Genomic DNA, 27,361 nt, shown 5'->3' with positions numbered 1-27,361 from the left:
GTAAGAAGTGACCTAGGTTGTGTCTACCCAATTGCAAGAAAATGTGCGGGGAAAATACTAATCAGTGTGTTCAGTTGTGGAAAGTACTTCCTTTTCCCTAACCTGCCCTCCTCCCTTTTAGTTGCCTTTGTCTCACTTGGAACAACCTCTTGGATCATTCCTTCAGGCCGAGTCATTGTTCTTTGTCAGATCTGCTATCAAGCCAACTCTCATTTATTCAGTGCTGGTTCCTTCCTTCGTGCATCATTTATCCTGCTGACTTTTCTTTTACTTCCTTCTCCCTCTTGGGCTTCTACACTATGGCCATTGCAATAGACTGTTAAAAAAAAACAAACAAAACACAATACTTCAACTTACTCTGTGAGCTGCGTCTCTTTTCAGAGCTCTGTTGTCTATTGTTGTTATCATTTGTTTGCTTGTTCTAAGGGGGTAGCGACATTGTTATTGCAAATATCCCCCAAGCTCATTTATTTAGCACCTGTAATGTTTGAGCTCTTATCGTGGGTTATGTATTGGGTTATGTGCATGTGTTTTCTGATGAAAGGAACAGAGAGACAGACAAGGAAACAAATAACTGTAATACATTGTGATGTACGCAATCAGAGAAGTACGTAGCACCTACAGGGTTAGAACTAAGGGCATTCTGTGGGGTGAAATGAGCAGTTTAAACATCCCTAAGCATAGATTATCACGTAAGTAGCTAGCATGCTGAGAGTGTCAAGTGAGTTGTGTCATTGAATCGGCTGTCTCATGTTAGACTCCGTAAGTAAGGCTCTGAGAGGTAAAATAATTTTCCAAAAGTCATAGAACTAGTAAATAACGGAGGCAGGGTTCACAGGGGTGCCTGTTTCCAAAGCCCATCTTGTATCTTGACACCAAGAGACAGCCTTCCTCTCTTTTTCATAAGCCTGGATGTATATCTCTGTCATATAGTCCTGGAATCTAGGATACAAGTTCATATTTGTTGCATATTAAGAATAATGGTCATAGAAAACAAACTTACGGTTACCAAAGGAGAAATTGTGGGGAGGGGATAAACTAGGATTTTGGGATTAACTGTTACACACTGCTATATACCAATACATAAATAACAAGGATCTACTGTATAGCACAGGGAACTGTATTGAATATGTTGTAATAACCTATAATGGAAAAGAATCTGAAAAAGAATATATATATATATTACTGAATCACTTTGCTGTACACCTGAAACTAACACAACATTGTAAATCAACTATATTTCAATGAAAAAAAAAAGAATAATAGTCACCTACAAATATAGATGAAAATAAATTTGTTGATTTGATTAACTTACCATGTTAATACTTTCACTAACTCCTTGACTAAGGCGGAGGTAGACAATAATATCACATACGTCAAAACAACTCTGTCTGACTCATGGTAGACATCACTAATCAAGCACCATCCTCTGGTCTGCTAATTCCAGGCATAGTCAGGGAGGCCGTCTACACACAGTACTCCAGGCAGACACTCCAACAAATCAGCCAGTCTTGGCACGTGTTATGGGTTGAATTGTGTCCCCCCAAGTCCTAAACCCCAGTGTCTCAGAATGCAAGCTCATTTGGAGATAATGGTAATCAGGTAAAAGTAGGTCATTATGGCGGGCTCTAATCCAATATGACTGGTTTCCTTATAAAAAGGGAGAGTTTGGAGACAGTCATGAACACAGAGAGATGCCATGTGACGATGAAGATGAAGCCAGAAATCAACAAGTCAAGGAACATAGAAGATTTCTGGCAAAACACCAGAAGCTAAGAGAGAAGGACAGAACATACTTTCTCCCACAGCCCTCAGAAGGAACCAAGCCTGCTAACACTTTGATCTCAGATTTCTAGCCTCCAGAGCTCTGAGACAATAAATGGCTGTTGTTTAAACCACACAGTTTGTGGCACTTTGTCATGGCAGCCATGGCAAACTGATACAGCAGGTAAGACAAAAGCTATTTCCTATAGCTGTTCTGGGAAGGTGGGCAAAGAAAAAAGAAGAAAGAAATTGACTCCTTCTCTCTCCCCTGCCATGATGATAGCATCCACACCTGAAATAGATTATTCTTATCCAAACTCAGTTTTCTCATTGGAGTCACATGGCAGAATAAATTAGCAATTGATAACACTGGGTCAAATGTCCCTTAGGCTAAGCAAGGTTAGCACCTCATGGAACAAATCATAGCCCCACTAGTATGCAGAGAACTAATTATGTTTATCGGAAGTGTGCATCTGGGAGCAGTGGAAGTTCTCTCTTGACCGATATTTCTCAACTCCCGTCCAAACTGTGCCACTAAGAAATGGTACCTGCTCATGCCAGAGGGAAGTACACCATGCCAGTAACCCCAATGTCACTGTGATTCTTATGCGTGCCATTTCAACAAATGATTATTATCGCAAAGCAGAAGGATAACAGTCAAAATGTGTGCAGGTGGGATCTTCCCTAGTGGTCCAGTGGCAAAGAATCCACCTTCCAATGCCCGGGACGCGGGTTTGATCCCAGGTTGGGGAACTAAGATCCCACAAGCTGCAGGACAGCTAAACCCGTGCACCACAACTACTGAGCCTACGCGCCTCAACTAGAGAGCCACGTGCCACAAACTACAGAGCCCATGCACTCTGGAGCCTGTGCACCACAACTAGAGTGAGATAACCTGCACGCCACAACTAGAGAGAAGCCCGCACACTGCAACAAAAGATCCCGCATGCCGCAAATAAGACCCGATGCAGTCAAAAAAAAAAAAGATGTGCAGGTGAATGTATCTGTGTGTGTACATTTAATGCTATTTGAGTACTGGACTATCTTATACGCTATTGTTAAATGAATGAATGAATGAATAATGCATGGCATGGTGCCAAAGAAAGGGCATGGGCTTTGGAATGAGGCAGAACTGGGTTACAAGGATTGAGAGAGAGAGCATTTGGAAAAGCAGTGACACAGAAATGTTACTTTCTTTTACCCTCATTTCTTTCATTACCACCCTTCTTCAAGGACTGCAGGCTCCCTTCCATTGAACATCTTGGCTTTCATGGTCCTAGCTCCAGCTTTATCTAAGAACTTGATGAACTCAGTTGAGTAAGTCCCACTTCAGGTACAATGATAATTTCTTTCTCTTTTATGAAAGGATGACTCTCTTCAAAAGCCAATCTTTTATAAATGAAGGTTTTATTAATCAATTATCATCTTGGAACAGATGAGTGCATCAGCAGAAACCAAGCACCATGTATTGCTTTAATGATCAAAGAGTGTATGGGAATGACACACACATTCCTTTATGTCTCTCAAGGTGCACATTACTTTCATAGCCCCATATTTCCAACTCATCTGTGCTGGATGTCACCCATTTTGTTCCTCGCTCTTCTAAATGGCCCTATTAACCCTGAAGACACATTCAGCAGTTAGGGAACTTTGGATAACGTAGCTAATTATTGCTTGTGCCATATGGATTCCCTCTGTGTGACACTGGGGTTCTCACTGGTGTCATACTTGGGTCTTTCTGGCTACTGAAGGACATGAATAGAGCCAGAGAATTGAAGAAATGTCCCTTGTCTTCCTCTACAACCTCAGAATATAGTGAGGCACTCAATGTTTTACCAGAAGGAGGCACAGGGTCAGGATTACTTTGACACAAGGATGTGACTTTCACCAAACTGTATGTGTTGTCTTAGCTGCCATTTCCTTGCCAGCCTTATAGGTAGCAACACCCTATAAAAAGTTCCTTCTGGTTGAAAAGCCCTTCCAACGTTTGCTCCTAGATCCTGCTTCCAAACCCTCTGCTCCTGAAACTGGAGCTCTATTTTAATTCTAGCGAGGATAAGTATGTCCATGCAATATTTGAGACACATACTAAAAATTATTTCTTGATTTTCTAAAATACAAAGTTAACTGGTTACCCTTTGTTTTTTAACATTTATTTTATTGAGGTACGGTTGATTTAAATGTTGTGTTAATTTCTGCTGTACAGCAGTGATTCAGTTATACATATATATATATATATTCTTTTTCATGTTCTTTTCTATTATGGTTAATCAGAGGATATTGAACATAGTTCCCTTTGCTACACAGTAGGACCTTGTTGCTCACCCATTCAGTGTATAATAGTTTTCATGGTCATCCTGTATTTTTATTTGCCAAATCTGGCAACACTTAAATACATGTAACTTTGAAAGTAATGTACCTCCCTCACCAGAAGAAACTGGCATCAATATAAATATATCTTGTGATTACAGTTTTGTATATATCTTCACCTTATTAATGAAAGTAACTGAATAGGAAAAGCAGTTGAGAAGTATTGCACCACGGAGTTTGCTTATTTTTTTACCCTCAACTTTCTCTCTTAAATAGTCAAGGAACTTTTGATAGAAGCTTGGACTCTCCAAACCACAGTCTCTTCTTCTCAGCATTGGGCAAAGTAATATAAAAGGAATATTGTGGTTTTTAAATACCCTTATTTATAAGAAAAAATTATAAAGCTGAAGATATAAATAACTAAGCCAATGTTTTTTTGAGGTTTTTATCTGAACATGCTGTAAGAAGATAGCACTGCTTTTCCAAAAATGAAGAGGATGTCTTGATATACTAATTTAACAACACTCTCTCTGCACAGGCTGAAATGGTTCATGTTGAAATGAGATGTGGACCTAACTCCCTTGGAAGGAGAGCTCAAGTATGGAATCACACACCACAGCTGCACATGACAAATTTCCCTGTTCTATAACAAGTGCATCAATTGGAAGCCTATCTGGATATCTGTTGCAGAGCATCCTGAGGAAATCATACGGTAAAGTTTATAGTTTACAAAAACTATATATTTTTTTTTGTCTATACAATTCCCTTGTCTCAATGAGATTACCATGTAGAGAGAGAGAATGACTAGGGAAAAGATTGTTTTAATTGTCTTATTAGAAGGCAATTCAAGACACAAGCTAATAAAACTAGATATGCTGGTCAAGAACAAGGATTTGAATTTGAGGATAAAGAGTTTAGGATTTCTTCTGCCTTCCATCCTTTGCAATGTATTTCTATAAGACAGCATAACATATGGTGAGGGAAACTGAAAAGGGCTAAATGGCAAAACAAACACAATATTTTTTTCTTTTTCTTTCTGATTTATGTGATAAATGGCTAAAAGAAATAGGATACAGTGTGTTTTAACCTTAAATATAAGGAAGATATGCTTTCTGACACATAGTGACTGACACTGGATACATATAAGGAGAATTTTTAATGGTGTATGTATTTGGTTAAGGATACAAACACCATTTCCTAGTGGTTTGGAACATACTCAGAATACAAATTGTCAAGCAAGAAATTTATAAATACAGCAAACTCGTCTGTTCTCAGATAAACTTTAAAAATAAATGAAGTCATCAATAATATCAAGTGTAATTTAATAATAATTTTTCATTCAACATTTAATAGTTTCCAGGTGGCTGGACATTCCTCCAAAATTTAAATGGTATATACATATATGAAATCAAAGCAAATAGCTAATTATTTTCTAGGAAAAGAAGGAAAAATCTGATAAAACATGCAATTTAAATTTATCAATTACATTTAACTAGAATCATAGATATCATAGAGAGGAATATTTTTTCTAGACATTTATTCAATTTGCTTCTGAAATTTTACCTCATTCAGGAAATATTCATTTTTTTCTCTTCTTGATTTTCTCCCTTCCATTCATGTTTTTATACGTGTACCATTTTTGGTTTTGCATTGTCAGTTATTCGTTTAAAAATCTCATTTTTATTTTTCTTCTTTAACACAAGTTCACAAATGGCTTTATGTAACTGTATTTAGAATGTGTTTGTCATTCTACTAAACACTGTAGCGTTGGTAATGTAAGTGTGATCGGTGGAACTGACGTGTATCTGTATTTTTTTCTGTGAAGTTATTTCTTGTAATGAAAATAAGATGAGTTTAGAGTTAGAACAGGTTTTTGTGACCTAACAGCTTTGTAACCTTGAGCAGGAGGCTATCAGAAACTCAAGTTTTCTTTACATCCAAATTAGACTATTAACAGGCTTGCTGTGAAAAATAAGGTAGTGGTGAAGCAAATAATGTCTAGCAATTTCTCAACTAAAATTAGTCAGTACCTTCTTCTCTCCCCTTCTTTCCTTTTCCTGATTCTCCTGAGACTATAGACTGTTCATTTTTTGCTGTTGTTGTCTTTGATACCTAAGAATGGTGGAAGTTTAGGAGAATACACTTGGGAAGAAATAGAAGTTTATGATTTATTTGATGAGCCTGCATGAGTTGATGCCATATAAAGTGATGGCTAAAACCTCTGCTATGCAGGAACGTTACCAATGTAATAGAAAATGATTCTGGAAGGAAATGAAGTCAGTTTATCAGACATTGAGTGGCCCCTGAATCCCGTAGAAACACATACGCTATGTGTGCTTGGAGACACAAATATGAATGGGTCATAGTCCTTGCCCTGAAGGTGCAACTGATTTCATGGAGATATAAAATAAGTTATAAAGTGTCCATAAAACAGAGCAAAATAAAAGGAATGCTAGATTGAGGTATAAACAGTGTGCTGTGAGACGGGAGAAAGGAAAACTTTGTTTTGATATGAATTTCAGTGAGAGATATTCCAAACAATTAGAGAAACAAAAAGGCGACAAAGAAAAAAAAGGCTGAATTTTTCCCAATGTTCCATATTCTCATTTCACAACTTTGGAGTTTAACTACAGTATGCATATTACATAATGTGTCAAGTTTTAGTCTACTGATGGTACTGTGAAAAACAAAAAAAGTACCTCTATCCAAAAATATGTTATTGCATTTGTAAGAGCCATGTAGATCAGCTGGCTTATTGGTCGATAGGTTTGTTAATTTATTTAAGGAAATCTGTGCCAAAGTGATTTATAGGTGATTTACCATGTCCAATGTAGTAGAGTAATAGCAGAAGTAACAGTAGTAGCAGCAGCAGTAGGAATAGTAGTAGAACATTACTTCATAAGTAAATCACTGCATTTGTTGTTCTGTTCGGTTGGCTATATTATTGATCTGTTTTATTTATATTTTATTGAGTTCCAGCATATGTGTTTTGCATTACATTTTTATTGAGATATGACATACATACAACAAGATGCACAGACATTGTGTGCTGTTCAATGCACTTTTAAAAGCGTTATTATTTTAGAGCAGTTCTAGGTTCACAACAAAAGGGAGAGGAGGGTAATCAAAGCACTTGGACAGATGCATATATCTGCGTAACTTACATTTATATGAAGAATAGCATATTTTCATCATCCCAGAAAGTTCTTGAACCAACTCTGGAGATAACCAGTGCTCTAATTTTATAACTATAGATTAGTGTTTCCTGCTCTGGAACTTCTTCTATGAATACCATATGAATAAAATTTGTACTCTTCTATGTCTGGTTTTATTTATTCAGCATAATGCTTTTGATATTTAACCATGTTGTTAGGATACTAGTAGTTTGTTACTTTTTATTTTTGAGTTGTATTCAGTGATGTGTTGATAAATGTTTAAACTGGATTTCAAAAAAAAAGAAAAAAACCCAAAACCCAAAACCAAACCAAAACAAAAAATTCCGAATGGTAGCATTTGCCAATTTCCAGGATGTAAACACTCTGAAAGTAGAAAATTTCAAGTTACTAACATGTCATCAGTTATTTTGAAAAATTCCTGAAAATCGCACCATGAGATCTCATGACCTAGCATGAGCCAGGTCCAGCTCCCATTGGCCACCCTCCATTGTATGAATAGCCCATCTGCTTCTCAATTCTACTCTCGATGTGAGCATGTGTGTTGTTTCTATTTCTGCACAATTATGGCTACAGCTCCTATAAACATTCTTATACAAGTCTTTGGGTGAACACGTTTTCATTACTCCTGTAGAAATATCCAAAGTAGAATTCCATAGTCATGGGGTAAGTGTACCTTTAACTTTATGAAAAACATTGCCAAGCAGTTGTTCAAAGATATTGCAACATTTTATACTTCCAGCAACAAAATATAGTTGCTCCATATTTTTTGGATAATATTTGGTATTATCAGTCTTTTTACTTTAGACACTTTGATGGGAGTCATGTCTCATTGTGTTTTGTTTTGTTTTTTTTCCCTCCTATGACGATAGCGATGGTCAGTATTTCACATGCTTTTTGGCCATCTGTACATCTTCCTTCATGAAGTGTCTAAGTCTTTCGACCTTTTTTGTTTTTGTCTATTATCGGGTTGTAGGCTTCTTTACATACTATTGACATGAGTCCTTTTTCATATATATGGAAACATACATATATCTATTTATATACAAACATTACATATATAGTATATTACATATAAATATATAAATATTTTCCTAAGTTGTGACTTGATCATTCATTTTTTATGGTGCCATTTTTAAAAATTAATAAACAATAGTTTTTAGGGTAGTTTTATGTTCACACCAAAATTGAATGAAAAGTACAGAAATTCACCATATAACCCGTCTCCACACACACACACACACACACACCCCCCACACACACAACCTCCCCATCTATTGTCATCTCACATATGGTATCTTTTGCTAACAAAAGTTTTTGAAAAAAGCTTTATTTATAATATTTTTTGAGTAGTGCTTTCTGTGTCCTAAGAAATCTTTACCGATTCTGAATTAGCAAAGAAATTTTACTATATTTTCTATAGAAGTTTTATATAGTATTTTCTATTTTTGTCTATTAATTATTTCAATTTAATGATTGTGTAGGGTGAGAATGAGGGGTCAAGATACAATTTTTTCCATTTAGAAATCCAATTGTTCCAGCATTATATATAAAAAATTCCTTTGCCCCATTGAATTGCTTTGGCACCTTTGCTGAAAAACAATTGACCACATAAGTCTAGGTCTAATTCTGGACACTTTATTCTGTTCAGTTAACTAGCCCATCCTTAGAGCAATATCTAGTTCACTTCATTTTTATAGATTTCAAGTAGTCTTTTTTTTGCGGTACGTGGGCTTCTCACTGTTGTGACCTCTCCCGTTGCGGAGCACAGGCTCCGGACGCGCAGGCTCAGCGGCCATGGCTCACGGGCCCAGCCGCTCCGTGGCATGTGGGATCTTCTCAGATCGGGACACGAACCTGTGTCCCCTGCATCGGCAGGTGGACTCTCAACCACTGCGCCACCAGGGAAGCCCTCAAGTAGTCTTGAAGTCAGATGTTATATATCCTCCAACTTTTAAAAATTTTTTTCAAAACTTTTGGCCATTTGATGTTCTTTATCCTTTGAATCTTTATATTTTATACATTTTAAAATCAGGTAGTCCATTTCTATGAAATGATACACTGTAATTATGATTGGGAATGTGATCAATATTTAGATTGATTTAGAGAGAATGACCTCTAACAATATTGAGTTTCCCAAACCATAAATCTGCTATGTTCCTTATTTTTACTTAGGTCTTTAATTTCTCTTAGCAATGTTTTGTAGTTTTTAGTATATAGATTATCTATAAGTTTTGTCAAATTTTCTCTAAATATTTTTGTTTTATAATGCTATTATAAATAACATTGTTTTAAAATTTATTTTCCAATTGTTAATGACTATTATATAGATTTACAATTGATCTTATATTAATTATACAATTATTAATTGATCTTATATTCTTTGATCTATCTAAAGTGACTTATTAGTTTAGTAATTTTTTTAAGATTCTTTAGGATTTTCTACATCAAAAATCATATTGTGAATAAAGATTACCTTTTCTTTTCCAATGCTTATGCCTTTTTATTTTGCTTTTGTCTTTAGCACAGCGTATAAGTGGTGAGAGCCTTGCTTTTTTCTCCATCTTAAGAGGAAGGGGCTCAATATATTTTTTTCTTATAAAAAACTGGTGAGGAATTCTCTCAGCATTTGGTTATCTGAGCAAGTCTCTAGTTTGCCTTCATTTTTCAGGGATTTTTTTTAAATATAAAATTTTAGTTTGATAGTTTTTGATATTTTTTCAGCACTTAAATGATGTTTTTCATTGGTTTTTGGCTTTCATTATTTCTGATGAGAAATTAGTTATATATTATAATATTTTTCCTGTATATAATATTTTTTTCTTGCTGGTTTTAAGAGTTTTTCCTTAGCTTTGGCTTTTAGAGATTTTCTGATGACACATAGCTGTGGTTTTCTTTGGTTTCTTTTGCTTAGTGTTTGCTGAGTTTCTAAAATTTGTTGTTTGGTACTTTTTTTTTCCAATTTGGGAAAACTGTGGCCTAATATTATTTTATCAAATATTTTTTTCTGCTTCTCTCTCTCGCTCTTATTTAATTCTAGTATGCCAGTTATAAATATGTCAGATTAGTTGATATTTTCCTATATCTTCATAAGACCTAGTTTCTTCTTCCTTTTTTCTTTTTCCTTTATTTTTCTCTCCTGCCTAAGAGTGGAGACTTCCTACTGTTCCGTCTCCAAGTCTACTGATCCTTTTCTTTTTTTTAGTTTTTAATCTGCTATCCAGCACATTTATTGAATTTAAGTGTAATTATTTATTTCTAGTTCTAGAATAATCATGTGGTTCTCTTAGCTATTTCTTGGCTAAGATTGTCTCTGTTTACTCATTTTGATCATTATTTTCCTTAAATCTTTGATCATGTGCATGCATGTCCGCACTGTATTGATCATGTCTTTTTTTTAAAAAAATTCTGTTTTGGGGAGACTTACTGACCTTGAAAGGAATGGCCTTCCCAGGGCTAGTCAGTTCCTACAGATGGTAACTATTGGCCTGTGAGTGTGCCTTTCATATGCAGACCAATCAATCCAGATCCCACACCCCAACCACCTCTTCTTTTGGGCTCACCATACTCTGGTCCACTATCCACCTGCCCTCATCGCTCCAGGGCAAGGTATCAGGCAAATAGGGACAGCCCCTATGCCCCCAGCCCATTAAAGTTATTCAAACTAGCAAACTCTAAGCCTGTTTATACATTGTATAATCCTAAGCCTGGCTTGTCTATGCCTTCAAATGGAAATCACAATAGAGATTCTTGCTCACATCTCCCCTTGATTCTGCCTTCTGATCAGCCTTGGTGGTTTTCCAATGTGATTCCCCATGGTATGGCATTCCCCATGGTATGGCGTGCGCCGTTCTCTTGGGATCTGTAAGTGTAACAAACTGTCTTTTCAATGGCAGTTGTCTCCAGATCTGTTCGCCCTGACATAACTAACTAATAATAAAACTTACATGTTAAAGCACATAAACACAATACATACATATACACATATACATATTAACATAACATATATTAACATTAACATCCAGGCAAGTTTTTTCCAGGTGTGGGTCACATTTTCATGCTTCTTTACGTGTTTGGTATTTTTTTTTAATTGAATGTTAGAGATTGTTGGTGACATTTCATGGCAGTTATGAACTTTGTTTTATTTAGACCGTGTTCAATTTTATTTTGTCAGTCAGGTAACTTACTGTACAATCAGCTTGATCCTATCAAGGCTTGGTTTTAGACTTTGTTAGGTTGGGTTTAATGGAACCCTTACTGCAGGGCATGGATTTTACTCCTATGGCATGTTCTTTCTAGTGTATCAGATGAACAACTGTAGTATTCATAAGGCTGCCTAACTGTGGCTGAGTGGAGCTCTAATATTTCCCTGTACCACGTAAGCTCTAAAATATCCCTTCTGCTCACAGCCCTTAGTAGGTTTCATAGTTTCTCACACACTGTATGTGCAGCATACATACAGTGTTATATACATACATACATACTTTGAACTAGTAATTGGTCAAGGTAGAAGGGGAAACCTATACCTGGATACTTGGAGCTTCCTGTCTGCATAGTTTTTCCTCTCTGATATTCTGCTCCATAAATTCCAACTGCCTCAATAACCTTGAACCTGTAGTCTTGGCCTTCTCGGAGCAAGGAGACTACTGTTACCTGTTTGGCTTCACTTCCTTGTACCACAGTTTGGAACGTGGTCCCTGACAAAAAGTTCAGATGTTGTGGTGCTCACCTTCTATGTATATTTTCTCTCAAGGATTACAGACCTGCGTTCTCTGTTTTTCAATGCATAGAAACAATTGCTTCATATATTTTTGCTCAATGTTGTAAGTATTTATACTGGAAGGTCGAATGTGATACTCTCTCCTTTGTCAAAGCCGGAACCAGAAATATGACAATATATGCTTTTTTAGGAAAGATACTTTTATGGGTGTTTTTTAAGAGAAGAAAAATGTAAAAATTTCTTATCTTTTCCCTATTATTCATTCTGGCATAGCTTTAGGATTGTCTTTCAGTATTATGCTGACTTCAAGTGACATCTGTGAAGTTTTTGTTCTCGTCCTTATTTCAAATCTTCCATATATGCCTTAATTCTGGCACAAATTACTCTCTTACACAATGAATTTCTCTGTGAACTTGACTGGTCTTATGCATTCAGGTTCATGAGAACTGAATTGTTCAGTCTATTATGATGAGTACTTTAGGGACAAGGTGGAGAACTCATTATGATTTTAGTGCTTTCACAGAAGAACTATGATGATAAAAACTTGCAGGGAAAAGTAGCTTAATAAAGTATATTTTACAATTTCCAATTTTATGAAGCTATAGTAGGATTTATTGTAAAGTTCCATAGAATATGATTAATTTTAGTCTGCACAGACCCAGTAATTATTTTGAGATAGATTTAGTTGATTTCTTAACAATTAATTGGTTCAGCATAGGATCTGTTTGATTTAATTGCTAATAGAGTCTAAAACAATTTGACCATATTTCAGAATGAGATAAGGTTCAGATATGATCCCAATTCATAGATCACTGAATTAAGAAATGACTGCTCTAGTGTTTCAGGTCATCTTAATAGTTAATTTGGGTCACTGTGTTGTCAGTTCCACTGAATGGTGGTTGCTCAGTAAACATGAATTGAACTCATACCCCACAAAGAGATTGAACTCAAGAAAACAAGGAAATCAAGGCTAAACTTAATATCTTTTTATTAATTTTCTATGGCTGCCATAATAAAATACTACAGAGTGTTTTACACAACAGAATTTTGCTATTCACAGTTTTGGAGGCTGGAAGTCCAAGATCAACTTGTCAGCAGTTTTGGTTTATCCCAAGACCTCTCCCCTTGGCTTGCAGCCATCTTGCTGTGTCCTCACATGACCTTTCCTCTATGCATACACACCCCTGACATCTCTCTCTCTTCTTATAAGGACACCAGCCATATTGGATTAAGTCCCCATGCCTATGACCTCAGTTTGCCTTAATTACCTCCTTAAAGGCCCTATCTCCAAACATAGTCAAGTGTGGGTTAGGACTTTTACATAGGCATTTTGGAGGAACACAGTTTGGTCCATAACAATCTCCATGTTACAGTAATATTCATATATAAGAGTATAGATTAAATAAGAAAAATACTAAGCTATGAACTTTCTGCTCTTAAGTTTTATAAACAAGATGGAAGATATTTTTGTGAACAGGACATTAAAATCTCATGATTCAGTGATAAAGATTTGCGGAAATGAGGTAAAATAGAAAATATGTGAACGTGCTTTGGAATTTAGAAAACATGATAGAAGCATAAGGTGTTTATCGTTATATGCATTAACATTCAGGCCTCCTAAGCTTTCTTTTAACTTCCTTTCTGGTGATGTGCGCTTGGGCAAAGACTTTACACCTTAGTGTGGATCCAACTCCACATTTTTTTTCTCCCTTAAAGACGATTTCTTAATCAAATTACTAATTATAAACCTTTGCCATCTGGTAATGGGTTTTGAGGGCAGGAAAACTTCTAAGTCCACAAAATTTATTTTGCCTGTAAGATAAGTTTAGTCCACGTAGCAGAGATTTCAAGGGCAGGATGTGTGTCCTAGACCCCAAAGGAGCTGAGAAAGGGAACCTAGGTATGCAGAGACCATGGCTGTTAGAAAGTAGTCAGAAAATGTAATGAAAATTTAGGCAAAAAAAGAGCAATATGGCATACAAATATAGATTTTTGGAATCTCATTCTTGAAAAGAACAGTAAAATCTATTTCAGCCACTCAACTCATGCCTGAATATTCTCTCATCTAGATTTTGACCTTTTGCAAAGGGTATAAATCTATCAACTATTGTTACAATCTGGCCCACATCATGCATATGTGTACCACCCAGAGTTTTAAATTCTTTTTATTTTTCTCCGTTACCTTTTTTTAATTTGGGAAATTTACTGTATAAACTTGGATATCTAGCTTCTCTGGAAAACTTGAGAATATCTGTCCATATCACAGGCTCAAGAATCTGGAACTGAGCAGAAGTTACATCTTAAAAGGGCGTAAACTCTCCTGTTCATCATAGTCCCAGTACCTTTTTTCACCCTTGCATGTTATCTACTCAGACCCAATGGCCATTAGAATTTATAATCCTTTGATGTCTCAGTGATAGGGAATTTCCACATCTGAAGACAGCCTGATTTTTCTCTGAACCATTCTCCTGATACGCCTTCCCTCCGATGATTCTAAACATTCCATTCCTTTGTACCAAAGAGGAGAAATTATTGGCAACTTTCCCCAGCTTGACCTAACTATTAAAATATATTTCTTATTTGGGAGAATTTATGCAAATGAAGTATGTTGCATAGGGAGAAAGGATTGTGTCACTCCTTCTCAGAGCCAAGCCCATTGTCATTTGTTATTGCATATAACAAGCTCTTGGAAACTTTACCATGGTCTAGAGTACCTGACCTCATATGGTCTTTGCTAATATCACCATTGGATCTGACATAAGGTCCACCCTAGCTTTTCTCTAGCCGGAGCTTTCACCACTGTGTAAGGGGTCTTCTGGGTCAAGGCTACCCACAGCGCAGACATCCTCCCTATTCTCCCTATTCTAGACCATGCCCCTAGAATCCCTTGCCCCAGTGCCTAGAGTCACTCCCCAGGCCTATGAGGGTCTACTCTCTGGTTTGTCCTTTGAGGGCAGACTGAGCCACCACTGTGCATACTCCTAGGCCTGAGGGGTTCCAAACATTAAATATTTGAAAGGGGGATGTGAACATGTGTTCTGGGGCATCCACACATATGAATAAGTTCTTTTGTGGGGTGGGACAGAAAAGAAAAAGGGAGGATCTGGTTGGGGCCAAGCATTTCCAGTTCTAGGGTTTTCCTGGACCCACAAATGTTAAGGATGGCCTCGGAACTCACCTACCGCTCCAACTTCCACTCCTGCCTCCCTGCCTCCACTCAACTCTAGTTGGACACATGTTCTTCCTGTCCCTCAAGCAGATCAAACTCGCTGCCTTTGTATATGTTGTTTCTTTTGCTTGGATTATACCTTCCCTGATTATTTCTGTGGCTGGCTTGTTTGAGTTATTCAAATCTGAGCTTAAAAATCATCTTTTTTCTAGCCTTTCCTCCCTACTCCGAGTCATTTTCCATATAGGCCACTATATAATCTGAAATTATCTTTTAAAGGCATTTACCTATGTATTGTTCATCTTTTCCTACTAGAATATAAACTCCATGAGAGCAGAGTATTTGTCCTGCCTACCATGATCTTCCTAGGACCTAGCACAGAGTAATGCTCCATAATAGTTAGTTAATAAATGATTGACTGGGCAACTGAGCAAATAAATATTTTTTATCTCTGCACAGTATGAAGACTACCACATGTAAAGTTAAAAATAAAGTTTCATTGTAAGCATTAATCAGGATAGGCTAGGTTAAGCTGCAATAACTCTCAGGTTAGGCTAGGTTAAGCTACAATAACTCTCAGGTTTAAAACAGCTTTTACTTCTTATTTACCCTATTTCACCATTGTGGGTTAACTAGGGGCTTGATCCTGTCATGTTCTTATTCTGGGACCCAGATTGGCAGATTCTTCCTTATCTGGAACAACACTGATTGCCATGGCACAAGGAAAGAGGGAAGGTAGCAGAGCATTGGCTGGCTCTTAAAAGTCTGCCTGGAAGTAACCCACAGGGTTTTGCTTAGATTTTATTGGTCAAAGCAATACATGACTGTGCCTGACTCTAAAGGGGGCGCCTTGAAGGAGGATGAGAAACATGTGGTGAACAGTCCCAGTCGTGACCACATGTCTACTCGACAGATCTCCCCCCACGCTTTTTATAGTATATATAGGATATTATATTTATAGGATATTTTTCTTAGCATAGACACAGCTTAAGCTTGTGATACAAGTCATCTCATTTGCAAATGGTCATTAGTATTACAAAAATATATATTTTTAACAAAGCTGAATCTCATTGAAAGGAAAGGCTGTTTTCCTACACATTTATTTTGCCCTATTTTAGTTTAAAGAGATTTTTAAGTCTTTCAAGTTGGTAATAATTTTGCATAGGATTCTTTTACCCTTTTACATGTGATTGCTCCCCCTGATATGGTTAAAATAAAATGATAGAAAATCAAGTGTGTGATTCCCCTGCATACATATGGTTCCATAACGAAAGTATTCCTGCTATGAAGAATAAGTTTGCATTTTGCGACTGATCACAACTGGTGAAAACAGAGGGTCTGTACGTCTTTAATGGAGCATATTTCTCAAACTTTTGACAAGTGTGGTGTCTCTCATTTTCTCCTACAATTAAGTCAGAAATCCCTGATTTCAAGCTTTCATTCTGCAGACAGAAACAGCATGTTGCAGGTTGCCTTTTAATTTATCTCTTGCGTCTCCTTTTTCTCTCTCTGCCTGTCTCTTCCTAACTTCCAGTTATCTGTTTATCAGACTCTTTGTAAACAATTTGGGTGTATGTAAGGGATTTAGATAACTTTCATTAAAATGCCTGCATATTTTGCAAAAAAAAAAAAGAATTAAATCAGCACTTAAAGATTGTCCATTTGAGATCTTTATTTTCCCATCTTTTTTTCTTTTTTTCAATTTAGGCAATAGCTTACTTATTTTTAGTTATTACAAGTTTTTGGATCCAATAGAACAAGAAAGAATTTCTTGGAAGAAGAGTCCTTCAATACTTCTCTGTTTGATCAGAGGACTAGTTGGCTCTACATGACTAGCTGCCAGATGGTTCCAAGAAGCATCTAAGCTATCGTTTTTTGGTCAAACTATTGGATGTGGCCTATTTTTATAGGTAATACCCAGTAGACCCCAGAACTAGGGTTATTATAAATAAGAATTGGAGAAATAGGCCATAATGAAAGAGTTGTCATACATCGTTTAAAGACAGGTAATTCCTTATAATATTCCTTTTTTTTTTTTTTTTTTACGGTATGCGGGCCTCTCACAGTTGTGGCCTCTCCCGTTGCGGAGCACAGGCTCCGGACGCGCAGGCTCAGTGGCCATGGCTCATGGGCCCAGCCGCTCCGCGGCATGTGGGATCTCCCCGGACTGGGGCACGAACCCGTGTCCCCTGCATTGGTAGGCAGACTCTCAACCACTGCGCCACCAGGGAAGCCCTCCTTATAATATTCTTAGGAATACTTGCTGTCCGTGGCAAATCAAGTATTTATAAGTATGCCTTACTTATAAATAGGTTTCCATGGAAAACTTTCCCATTTATATAGAAAAACAAAGAGGAAAGGGTGATTAAAATCTATTGAGCCTCCATATGTGCTAATCACTATAGTATATGTGATTCATCTCATTTAATCCCTCTCTCAACAACCCATGAAACACGGATTGTGGTCATTTATCTTTTCTGTTTTACCCAAAGAGTAAGTGTATCTATCACAGAACTTTGCAGGGTAAGAAGCCAAAGGGTACCATCTAGCAGTCTTAGACTTAAGAAGAAGGAAGGTGTCCCTGGTGGTGTCTAAACAGTTAGGACATCCATGCATGTGCCATTGTTATTAAGTCTTGTCCTGGAATATTATATTAACCAAGGATTTCTGATATAACTCTATTACTTTATCACGTATAAGTTTCATAATAGTTGTGTAAAATTATAGCCAGGTAGAGACAAATATTTGTTGTTTTATTATTGAATTTGTTGATTTGTATTGGTAATACTTTATAGTATTTAATTTAAAATATTTAAAATACAACCAAAACAGTATCAATTATGACCCTGCCACTAAAAAAGAACTAATTTTTACACATTGAAGTATTTGCTTCCAGTTTAATTTTGTGTATAGTATATAATATTGACATTATGTACATTTCAGTTTCTACAAAATATAGATTTCACCATTCATACAGTTTTGTACTCTCCTTTCTTCATTTAAAATTTCATAATGAACATTTTTGCTTGACATTATTAATCAAATATATAATTTTAATAGTGTGTTTTTCCATTTATGAATATACAATACTACATATAGCATTTTCTCCATTGTTTCAGAGATGTTGCTCTTTGTGTGTGTGTGTGTGTGTGTGTGTGTGTGTGTGTGTGTGTATAGGAGAGAGAGTTAAACAAAGGTACTTGTTCTTTACCTATTCCTTTAGATATCCTCAGTTTCATTCCTGTAATAAGTCAGATTTCCAAACCATATATTTTAATTTCCCATGAAGGTGTCATTCCTGAATCATGCTTAATATTTTTTCTGCAATGATGATTAGGACGCTACATAAAAAAAATAGCAACATGAAAAACATCGTTGTGTCTTCAATAAAACCATCACATCAAGGAATTATTCACTGTATGGATAAGGTCTGTGAAGTATACTCCTATTAGATTTTGGGAATGAAGAAGAGCCTGCTTCTCCTGAATAACAAGGGTACTTTCTTTGACTCGCTAGTTTTGCTCAATGCATCTTCCTCTTCCCTTAGGGTAATGGGAACTGCTTCCCTGGACTGAGTGCACAACTATAACAAATATTTGTAGTCTAGATCTGCATGGTAGTCATTAACCACATGTGACTATTTGAATTTAAATTAATTAAGATTAAATAAAATTAAAAATTCGTTTCCTCAGTCACACTAGCCATATTTCAGTTGCTCCATAGTCATGTGTCTCTGTTGTCTACTATATTGAAAACCACAGATATAGACTATTTCCATCATTATAGAAAGTTCTATTGAACAGCACTCATCTACATTATGGATCAAATTATAAATTTCTAGCATCCTATACTTTTTTACATCTTATGTTAATTTAAACTAGCTACATGATTAGTTACTTCTTATTGCATGCTACCTTCTATTGCTTTTAGAATTAGGTTGTATATAAATTGCAAATATGTGATTAAATCTATCCTTTCATAATATATTACCATCCTATCATAAGTTTTTATAGCGTTGACACCCAACCATTAGGAGATGGGTTACTAGGCTTACAAAAGAGATTAAAAATTTTATTATATCTAGAATTTGTAGATTTACGTGGTCACATTTGAATGGGCCCTGTCTACCTATATTATTATGACCCTCCCATCCTCACTACCTCCCACCACACCTCAATCCAGTCTCATTTTCTACACTGTTAGTAATAAATGTGACTAAGTGCAGACCTTACTCAGGATCATTACAGTAGTGCCAGAAATTATGAAGGTGCAATGATTCTGTGCTTCTGCTTCCGCCATGCTACCTGTGTCATGGTTACCAATAGACATAACTGCAGGTGGGTGAATACCAGAGAGAGCTTCAGAGAAAAGCAGTGTCAGTTTTGGCTGACATTGGATAACATGGAATATTTTTATGCTATTTAGGCTCAGATTGAAAACCTGAAAGCCACATTCATATTTTAGAATTTTAAATCACTTGTATCTATAGTTTCTACTGATTTGAGAAGGATTTGAATTAAATACCTCAATAGTACATCTGCTTTAGGGCTGGCGATGGCATTTTCAAAAAGCTTGGGTATAAATAAAGCAAACATACATTTCCTGGGTCTAACTATATAGCCATAGAATGATTAGCCATAAATCAGTGTGGACCACTTTAATTTCATTCCTTGCCTACATAATCAAAACATGAAGCTCCCTTTTCTTTAACACATAATTCTTCTCAATCATTACATAAATTGCCATATTTCTTTATAACAAAGTAAATGCCTAGGTTCAGCTATGATTTACAGTTTGTGTAAATTATTAGCCATATGGTTGTTATATGCCATTCTGCTTACAAAATATGTGTTTTAAGTAAATACATCTATGACTACGAGAGAGGATTATTCATTGCTATTTAGATGTTTTACATATCTGCTCTATAGCAAGGGCAAGCACTTACAGCTGGGTTGTATCATTTGTCCCAAATACTTTTTTTCTTCGTGGTTTTATCGTTCCAAACTACAGAAGTGGATTAGGATGGGCCTTCATAAAGATAGCTTCATACCATTACTATGAACATATGTATTTTTGAGGCCATTTATTTTTTACCATTTTCAACAGTTATTTGGCTGAAATTTTCATTCGTTATATCTCCTGGGTGCTGAGATGTCATTGACTGTTTGATGTACCTCCAATTTAATAATAACCTTTATGGGGGGGTAATTTCAATAAAAGTAACATAGATTCATAACGAGATGGCAAATGCTTTATTTTTTTGAAAGAGAGAGCTGTTTTGGTTGGTAAACAACTTTGTTGAAAACTTAGAGTTGCTGCCCAACAATCTAGCTTACATGGGTCTTCAAAGGCACTGAATCTTTTAAAGGGGTGTGTGTGTGTGTGTGTGTGTGTGTGTGTGTTGAGGGTTGGATATGGAGGGGTGATGAAGGTCTGCATATAGACAAAACGATTTGGAGCTTGAGAGGGGAAACTTTGGAGACAGTGAAAAAGTAAGAAGAGATGCTGAGAAGGGCATACAAGATGAGAGTAGTCCAAACCCTTCCAATTTTACTCTCTCATATCTCCCCCAAATCTTCAGCAAATTCTGCATGTTCTCAAAAGTCCTAGTAGGAGAAAAATTTTGTGGAAATTGATGGAAAAGCCAAAGAGATTTTTATAGACATCGATAGACTTGGCGTACCACTAAATAGTACCTTGAGATACAAATGCCAGAGTTAGGACAGCTATGGAGTATAAGCCCAAGAATCAGTGCCTGTTGATACCTGTAGACCTATCCATTCATTGCATGAACGCATCAATCAGTTCAGTTATCTATGCCCCTATCGAGGAAATTTAGTTCTTGCTAGTATTTTCCCAGTAAAATCAATGCTACAAAGAATACCTATATATGTCTCCTTGAGCACACAAAGCTTCTCTAAAGAATGTACCTAGTAGCGCCATTTTCAGTTCATGAGAAATTTATGAGGCATTTTCAAATTGTCCTCCAAAATAACAGTATATGGTGTGTTCCAAAACATAGTATAAATGTATGCTTTGATTTTCAGCATATGAAAGTTCTTATTTACTCTCATTTTTGTGAACAAATGACATTATCATTATGACTGGGTATGGAGTGCTGTCTTATTGTTTTAGTTTGTTTTTTACTGAGTGCTAGTAAGAGGGAAACTTTTCTTATATGTACTGACCATTAAGTTTCCCTATTCTGTGTATTGCCTCAATTTTTCTTTGGCAGGCCCTGTTAATCATCTCCCTCCTAGCCATTCTTCACTTCTTTACCAATAGATTTTTATTTTATTTGAGATCTCAATATACCCAGTGAAACTTATTTCCTATTTTCCCTTTAGGGTGGAGGTGATCACATGACCCAACTCTGGCCAATGGGAAGTAAGTGTAAGTCACTGGGAATTTCAGACAAGCTTTTTAAAAGATGTGCATTTTGCTTTTAGCCCCTGGAACTTCCCTTCTGTTTTTTTTTCTTTTTTTTTCTGGAACACAGACATAATGCCTGGAGAAAGGGAAGTAGTCTGTGGTAATGTAAGAAGAAAGTACTGAACAGGGGAGAAGCTGAGTCCTTGATAATCTCTTCAGGTGGCTGTACTCACCGGAATGGCCTCCTTTCTGACCTCTGGTTTTGTGAGGAAAACCAACCCATTTTGGCTTAAGCTTCTCTCATTAAATTTCTGAGGTAGCAGAATTCCATCTGAACTATTAAAATATCTTGTACCCATTTTTAATGAGCTTGTTTTATTTTCTTATTGATATCCTAGAGTTCTTTATATGTTCTAGATGGAAATCTTTTGCCAGTTATATTTTCTACAAATAGCTTCTCCCCAAGACAGGGATTTTTGTTATGGCTTTTTTGCTAATTTCACCATGGCTTCTGGAAAAATCACCTTCCCTTTCTAGGTCATGGGCCCATCATCTGTAAAATGAAGGGCAGAGAGTCTCTAAGGTCTGGTCTAGCCCTATATTCCATAAGACCATGAATTTGTGCTTAATAAACACATCTCTGAACAGCAGGGCAGAGCAGTGCGGTTCCTACAGCCCTTCATCTTGATAAAGCTCTTTCTGCCCTGCAAGACAGATCACACAATCCAGACTGATTCCTTAAGATGCTATTTACAAACCATTCTTGCTAGCTTTAGAGTGATCCATCTTTTTGAGCATGTATAGAAATAGCCTTGAAGACATGGAGTTGAAAATTTTCTTGTGTTACCCAAGAGAAAAAAAATGGGAAAACTAAAAAAAAAACCTATCGTGTTTCAGTACATCTCCATTAAACTAAATGGACATAAATTGTCAACAGAACTTGAAGAGAGCATATTCAATTGATATGTAATAGGAGGAAACGGTGAGTAATTCTTGATAGATTTCATCAATATTCATTGTTATTATAAAAAGGAAATCTATTGAAGTAAATTAGTTTGCTAGCTGTCAAGTTTGGATTTGCTTTTAACATGGATTGTGGAGAAATCCTAAAAGACAGACGAAAACAAACCAAAACAGCAGATAGATCATCTTGAATGTTCTCTCAAGATGGCTTGTTTTCCATTATTACTGTGAAGAGAAAATGTTGATTTTTAAACTGTGGAAGACATCCCTCTACATTTCATTTTTTCCTTTGTGTTTGCATAAAAGCTCAGGCAGAAAGGATCATGACAAACATCTGGAATGAAACTGACTCTTCTAGAGTCAGCACCATTCTGGACATTAGCCCCCAAATGCCAGCTCTTTCATGATTATTAGTTCTACTGAAGGGCTCTACACTAACTACTGTTTCTTTATTACTGTGCTCTGAAAGGGAGGAGCCTGCCAAGCTGTTTAGAGCTGCAACTCTGAGGTTGGTAACAGGTAGGTGAGGACCCACTGCATAAATCTACTAACCTCATTCAAGAAAATGATACGTGTGACTAAGTGAAATCTTAAATTCATTGAGGAAAGTAAAACCACAAAACAGAGCTTGTTAATCATTCTTGCTCTTCCCTTATTCTGCCTGTGGAAAATCTTCTAAGAGGTGCCTGCTTTATTTTACCCTTCATTCCTTGATTCATTACTTTTCTTTATTTTAACTCAAAGGCCCTCTGGGCCCTAAAGTTTTCTAGAGCCTAATTAAGGAGTCACTAATTTTGCCACTGAGTGAAAGGGATGAGAAGTCCTTGATCTTCGAATGGCAGGGCTGGGTCTTTCCTCTTCCATTTCCTCCTTGTAATTTATAGAGGAGGGCCACTGGGCTTCTTTCTTAGCTAGCTGCAGGCTCCTACTCCTGCCTTCCCCCTCCTTGCAGCAACACTGACTCACCTCACACCATGCACAAACTTGCCTTCACTCCTTCAGGGCCACCCATACAAAGCAGACCTACCCAGGAGACCCATAACCCAAGACCCTCTTGGGGCATCTTGTCTCTCCACTGTGGCTACTTGGAGCTACTCACCCATTCCCCTTGATTCTGAATTTCATATGCTTAAGATTTTCTCTTGCTATTAGGGAAATGGCTTTCTTTATCTAGTCATGCGGTTTGCTTAGGCTGGAAACATCAGGCTGGAGACAACTGATGTTAATTTATTTGTATTCCTGGTAATGCAGTTAAATCCACAGCCTCTGGTCTAGCCTCGGGATAGTTGCACCTAGACCTGGAGCAACCCCTCCTTACAAGTCTCAGGCTCCAGTGCTACTCTGGCCCTCATCCCAGGCTTCTTCCTCACTGATGAAGAGGGCAGTCTCAGTATACCCCGACCCACTGCATCCCATCTGTATTTCATCTTCTCCCCTTTCTCCCCTTGCTTCCTGTTGTCTATCAAATATAAATATATTTATCTGAACTACAGTTTTGGCCAGAGTTCAATCATTTCTTTTCTGTGTGTGTTTTTGTTTGTCTAGTAGGGTAGTAATGATTTCCAAGCTGTTTCGTAAGAGATCTTTGCATGAGTTTGTTGAGTATATTGATTCTTTTTTCTCTTGGAATGGTGTAGTAGACCGTTTACACCCTGTCCTATATTTTTGTACCACCTGAGCTTATCAGGAGTACTGGTGGAGTGTTTCCAGTCCATTAGAACTTTTTTGATGTCCATTCTGAGATGTACGTCTAACTTGATAAAAAAACAAAGCAACACCCGCACACAAAAAATGCTTGGTTTACTTTGTCAAGATAATTTGTTGAGTAGATTAATCCTTTCATTCCTTCCCCATAAGTTAACATCTCATAGATGCCATATTTGGTTTCCATGCTATCTAGTCTTATGATAAAAGCAAAACAAAAACTTGGAATGTGTACTATGTGAACAAAACAAATGAAGATTTTTGTCCACATGGAAAGTTTATTCTCCTCCATTTCTCCATCATTCTAATTGTGCACCAAATGTACATGTTTTCCATTACAGTAGTTTTATAGTCAGCTTTTATATCTGCTAAGGCATTCACAATCTTAATCTTTTTTCAAATGATTCTAAATCATTCTTACTTATGAATTTGTAAAACGTGCATTTAGAATAATTTTGCTTTCAGAACCATCATATCAAGGTATTAGTGAGAACTAAGTGAAGCCCATTGCATTAGAAAGAGTGATCACTCGTAAAATTTCGTCTTTACATTCTGTTAAACATAGGTATTTATCTCTATTTATTGAAAGGTTTTACTCAAGTGTTTTATTCAGAGTTCTTCATAGAAACAGAACCAACAGAATGTGTATATATGTAGAAAGAGGTTTATTATAAGGAATTGGCACACAAGATTATGGAGACTGGCAAGTCTAAATATGCAGTGTGGGCTGGCGTGTTGGAGATCCAGGAAGAGCCCATGTTCCAGTTCCAGTCTGAAAGCCAGCAGTCTAGATACCAAGGAGAGCCAATGGTGCAGATAATGTCTGAATGAAGGCAGTCTGCTGGAGAATTCTCTCTTGCTTAAGGAGGTTGATCTTTTTGTTCTATTCAAGTCTTCAACTGATTGGATGAGGCCCATCTACATGATGAAGGGCACCCTTCTATTCAAAGTTTACCAATTTAAATGTTAATCTCACCCCAAAACACCCTCCAAGCTGACACACAAAATGAACCACCACAGTTAAATGTTTTTAGTTTTCATCAAATATTGTGAATATTTTTAAAGTTTATTCCTTATTATTTTATATTTTTGTTTGCTAATACAAGTTAAGATTTCTTTCTCATATTGTGTTTTTTAAATAGAACATTCTGGCATAAGTAATATATATATATAACTTGTGACAGAATGCTTGGCACGCGGAAGTGCTTAGTGAATGCTCTTGATATGTATGTTTATTTTGCAACTGCACCTTAATACTTCTGTTATAGTTTAAAAAATGTTTTTGTTAAATCTTTTATGTTTATAAATATTGTAATCTGTAAATAATTTTACTCTTCACTTATCCTTTCAATGGATGCATTATTCCCATTTCTTATTGCATTGGCTGGATTCTAAAAAAAACCCCAAATTTTAGTAATATTAATGAGGGAAGGCATCTTGGTCTGATTCTAACGAATAAGGGGCTGTAAATTCTTTTCTCTTAAATTATCTTGGTTTCCTTTAGCTGCAGTTTTTCTCTTTCTTTATCCTGGCCAGTTTTCCATTTCATACTTTTTCCCATTGTCAGCTGATCCTTAATTCTCTAACTTTTAGGTATGTGATGATATAAAGCTCCTTGGCAACTCTCTGTATATGGGTGGGACTTTGTGATAGGTGGACTTTATTGTACAGTGATTGGGATGGGAAATTTTCATGACACGGTAGGGCCCTCAAATGTCAGAAATTAGGACCTTTCGATTTCTCTGGCTTTCAGATCTTTTTGATCATTTTATTTAGAGGCATTAGGCAGACTTCCAGGAGTTTTGCACACAGGGTACGTGTGAAATTAAGTGTACAAGCTTTCAGTTACTCCCTCATTGTCAGTCTCATGCCTTGTTCCTTCCCTACATTGCCCCTAATGTTTCTGAGTCTCAAATCTTTCTGAGATTCTGAAGGGTAGAATGACAGTTTCTCACTGTATCTTTCTATTAAAGTATATTCATCTTTCAGTCCCTTTCCTTGCTTCATAGATGCCATTTCTACATCTCCATGCTTTCATTACTCTAGAAATTAATAAATTTCTAGGAAAACCTCTTTGTGAGCTTGAATTTTATAGTAAAAATTATTTTCATTTCAATGTGGTCTCAGGAAGTAAGACGATAAACCACATTGAACAAGAACTATCATTTTAATTGTTGATTTTTTAAAATTAAGAATACTCTTAGCTGCCTATTTAAGATAGAATCTTTTAAGATGTGAAAACATTCTTTTATTCTTAATTTCTAAAAGTTTTTAAAATTAAGAATTTCAACATCTTTTGGAAAATCTTTTGGATTATCTTATTGTTTTATTATTTGTCTTACTAACATGACATATCAAATTGGTAGATTTTCTTCCCTATTTTCTTAATTCTTCAGAACTAATTAAGTATCTACTATTATCTAGATACTTCTTAGAGAACGCAAAAATATGAGGAAGACACCCTGGATCATCACATAGCTCTTACTATAATTGAGAACCTGTTCAAACAACAAAGTATAATGAAATGAGTGCAAAATAGATCTACAAGGAAAATGGAATCAGATGAAGAAGCAATTAATTACAACTAAGAATAATAGGAAAAGTTTCACAGAGTTGTTGCCATTTGAGTTGAAATTTGAAGGATGAGAATGTACTTTTCATGGTAGTAATGGAGAACAGTGCTGGGTTTACAATGATATTCTAGGCTAAAGGAACAGGTGACAAAATCCAGAAGTGTGAAAAAAAGAAGTGGGATACATGGAAAATGGCAAATAACCTTCTCTGTTGTTCTCTAAGATGTATGGAAGAGGCGCTGTATTACAAAGCTGAACTGGGGTCAGATTGATGAAAGCCTTGAAGGATTTTTTTCTTTATACCATGGGCAAGGACATTTGGACTTGTCAAACAGTTTTAAAAATAGTAACATGATCAAAATGCTGCTTTACAAAGATAAATCCGGGGAAAGTGTAAAGGATGGGTTGGCAAAGTGAGATCAGAGGTAGGCATCCTGTTAAAAAGCCATTGCAAGAGTTCAGAAAGAGATCAAAGGGGTCCATACTAAGACATTGGGTATAGTAATTGGGAGAAAGGAACGGATAGGGGAGCAACTTTGAATATATAATTGATAGACATCGTAAATAATTGGAAATAAGGACTGAGAAAAATGTACAAATAAGGAGTACATTA

This window comes from Grampus griseus (assembly GCF_964374135.1).
Source record: "Grampus griseus genome assembly, chromosome: 7".
Taxonomy (NCBI): domain Eukaryota; kingdom Metazoa; phylum Chordata; class Mammalia; order Artiodactyla; family Delphinidae; genus Grampus; species Grampus griseus.
The sequence above is the reverse complement of the archived record's forward strand: the minus strand, read 5'-3'. Positions refer to the sequence as shown.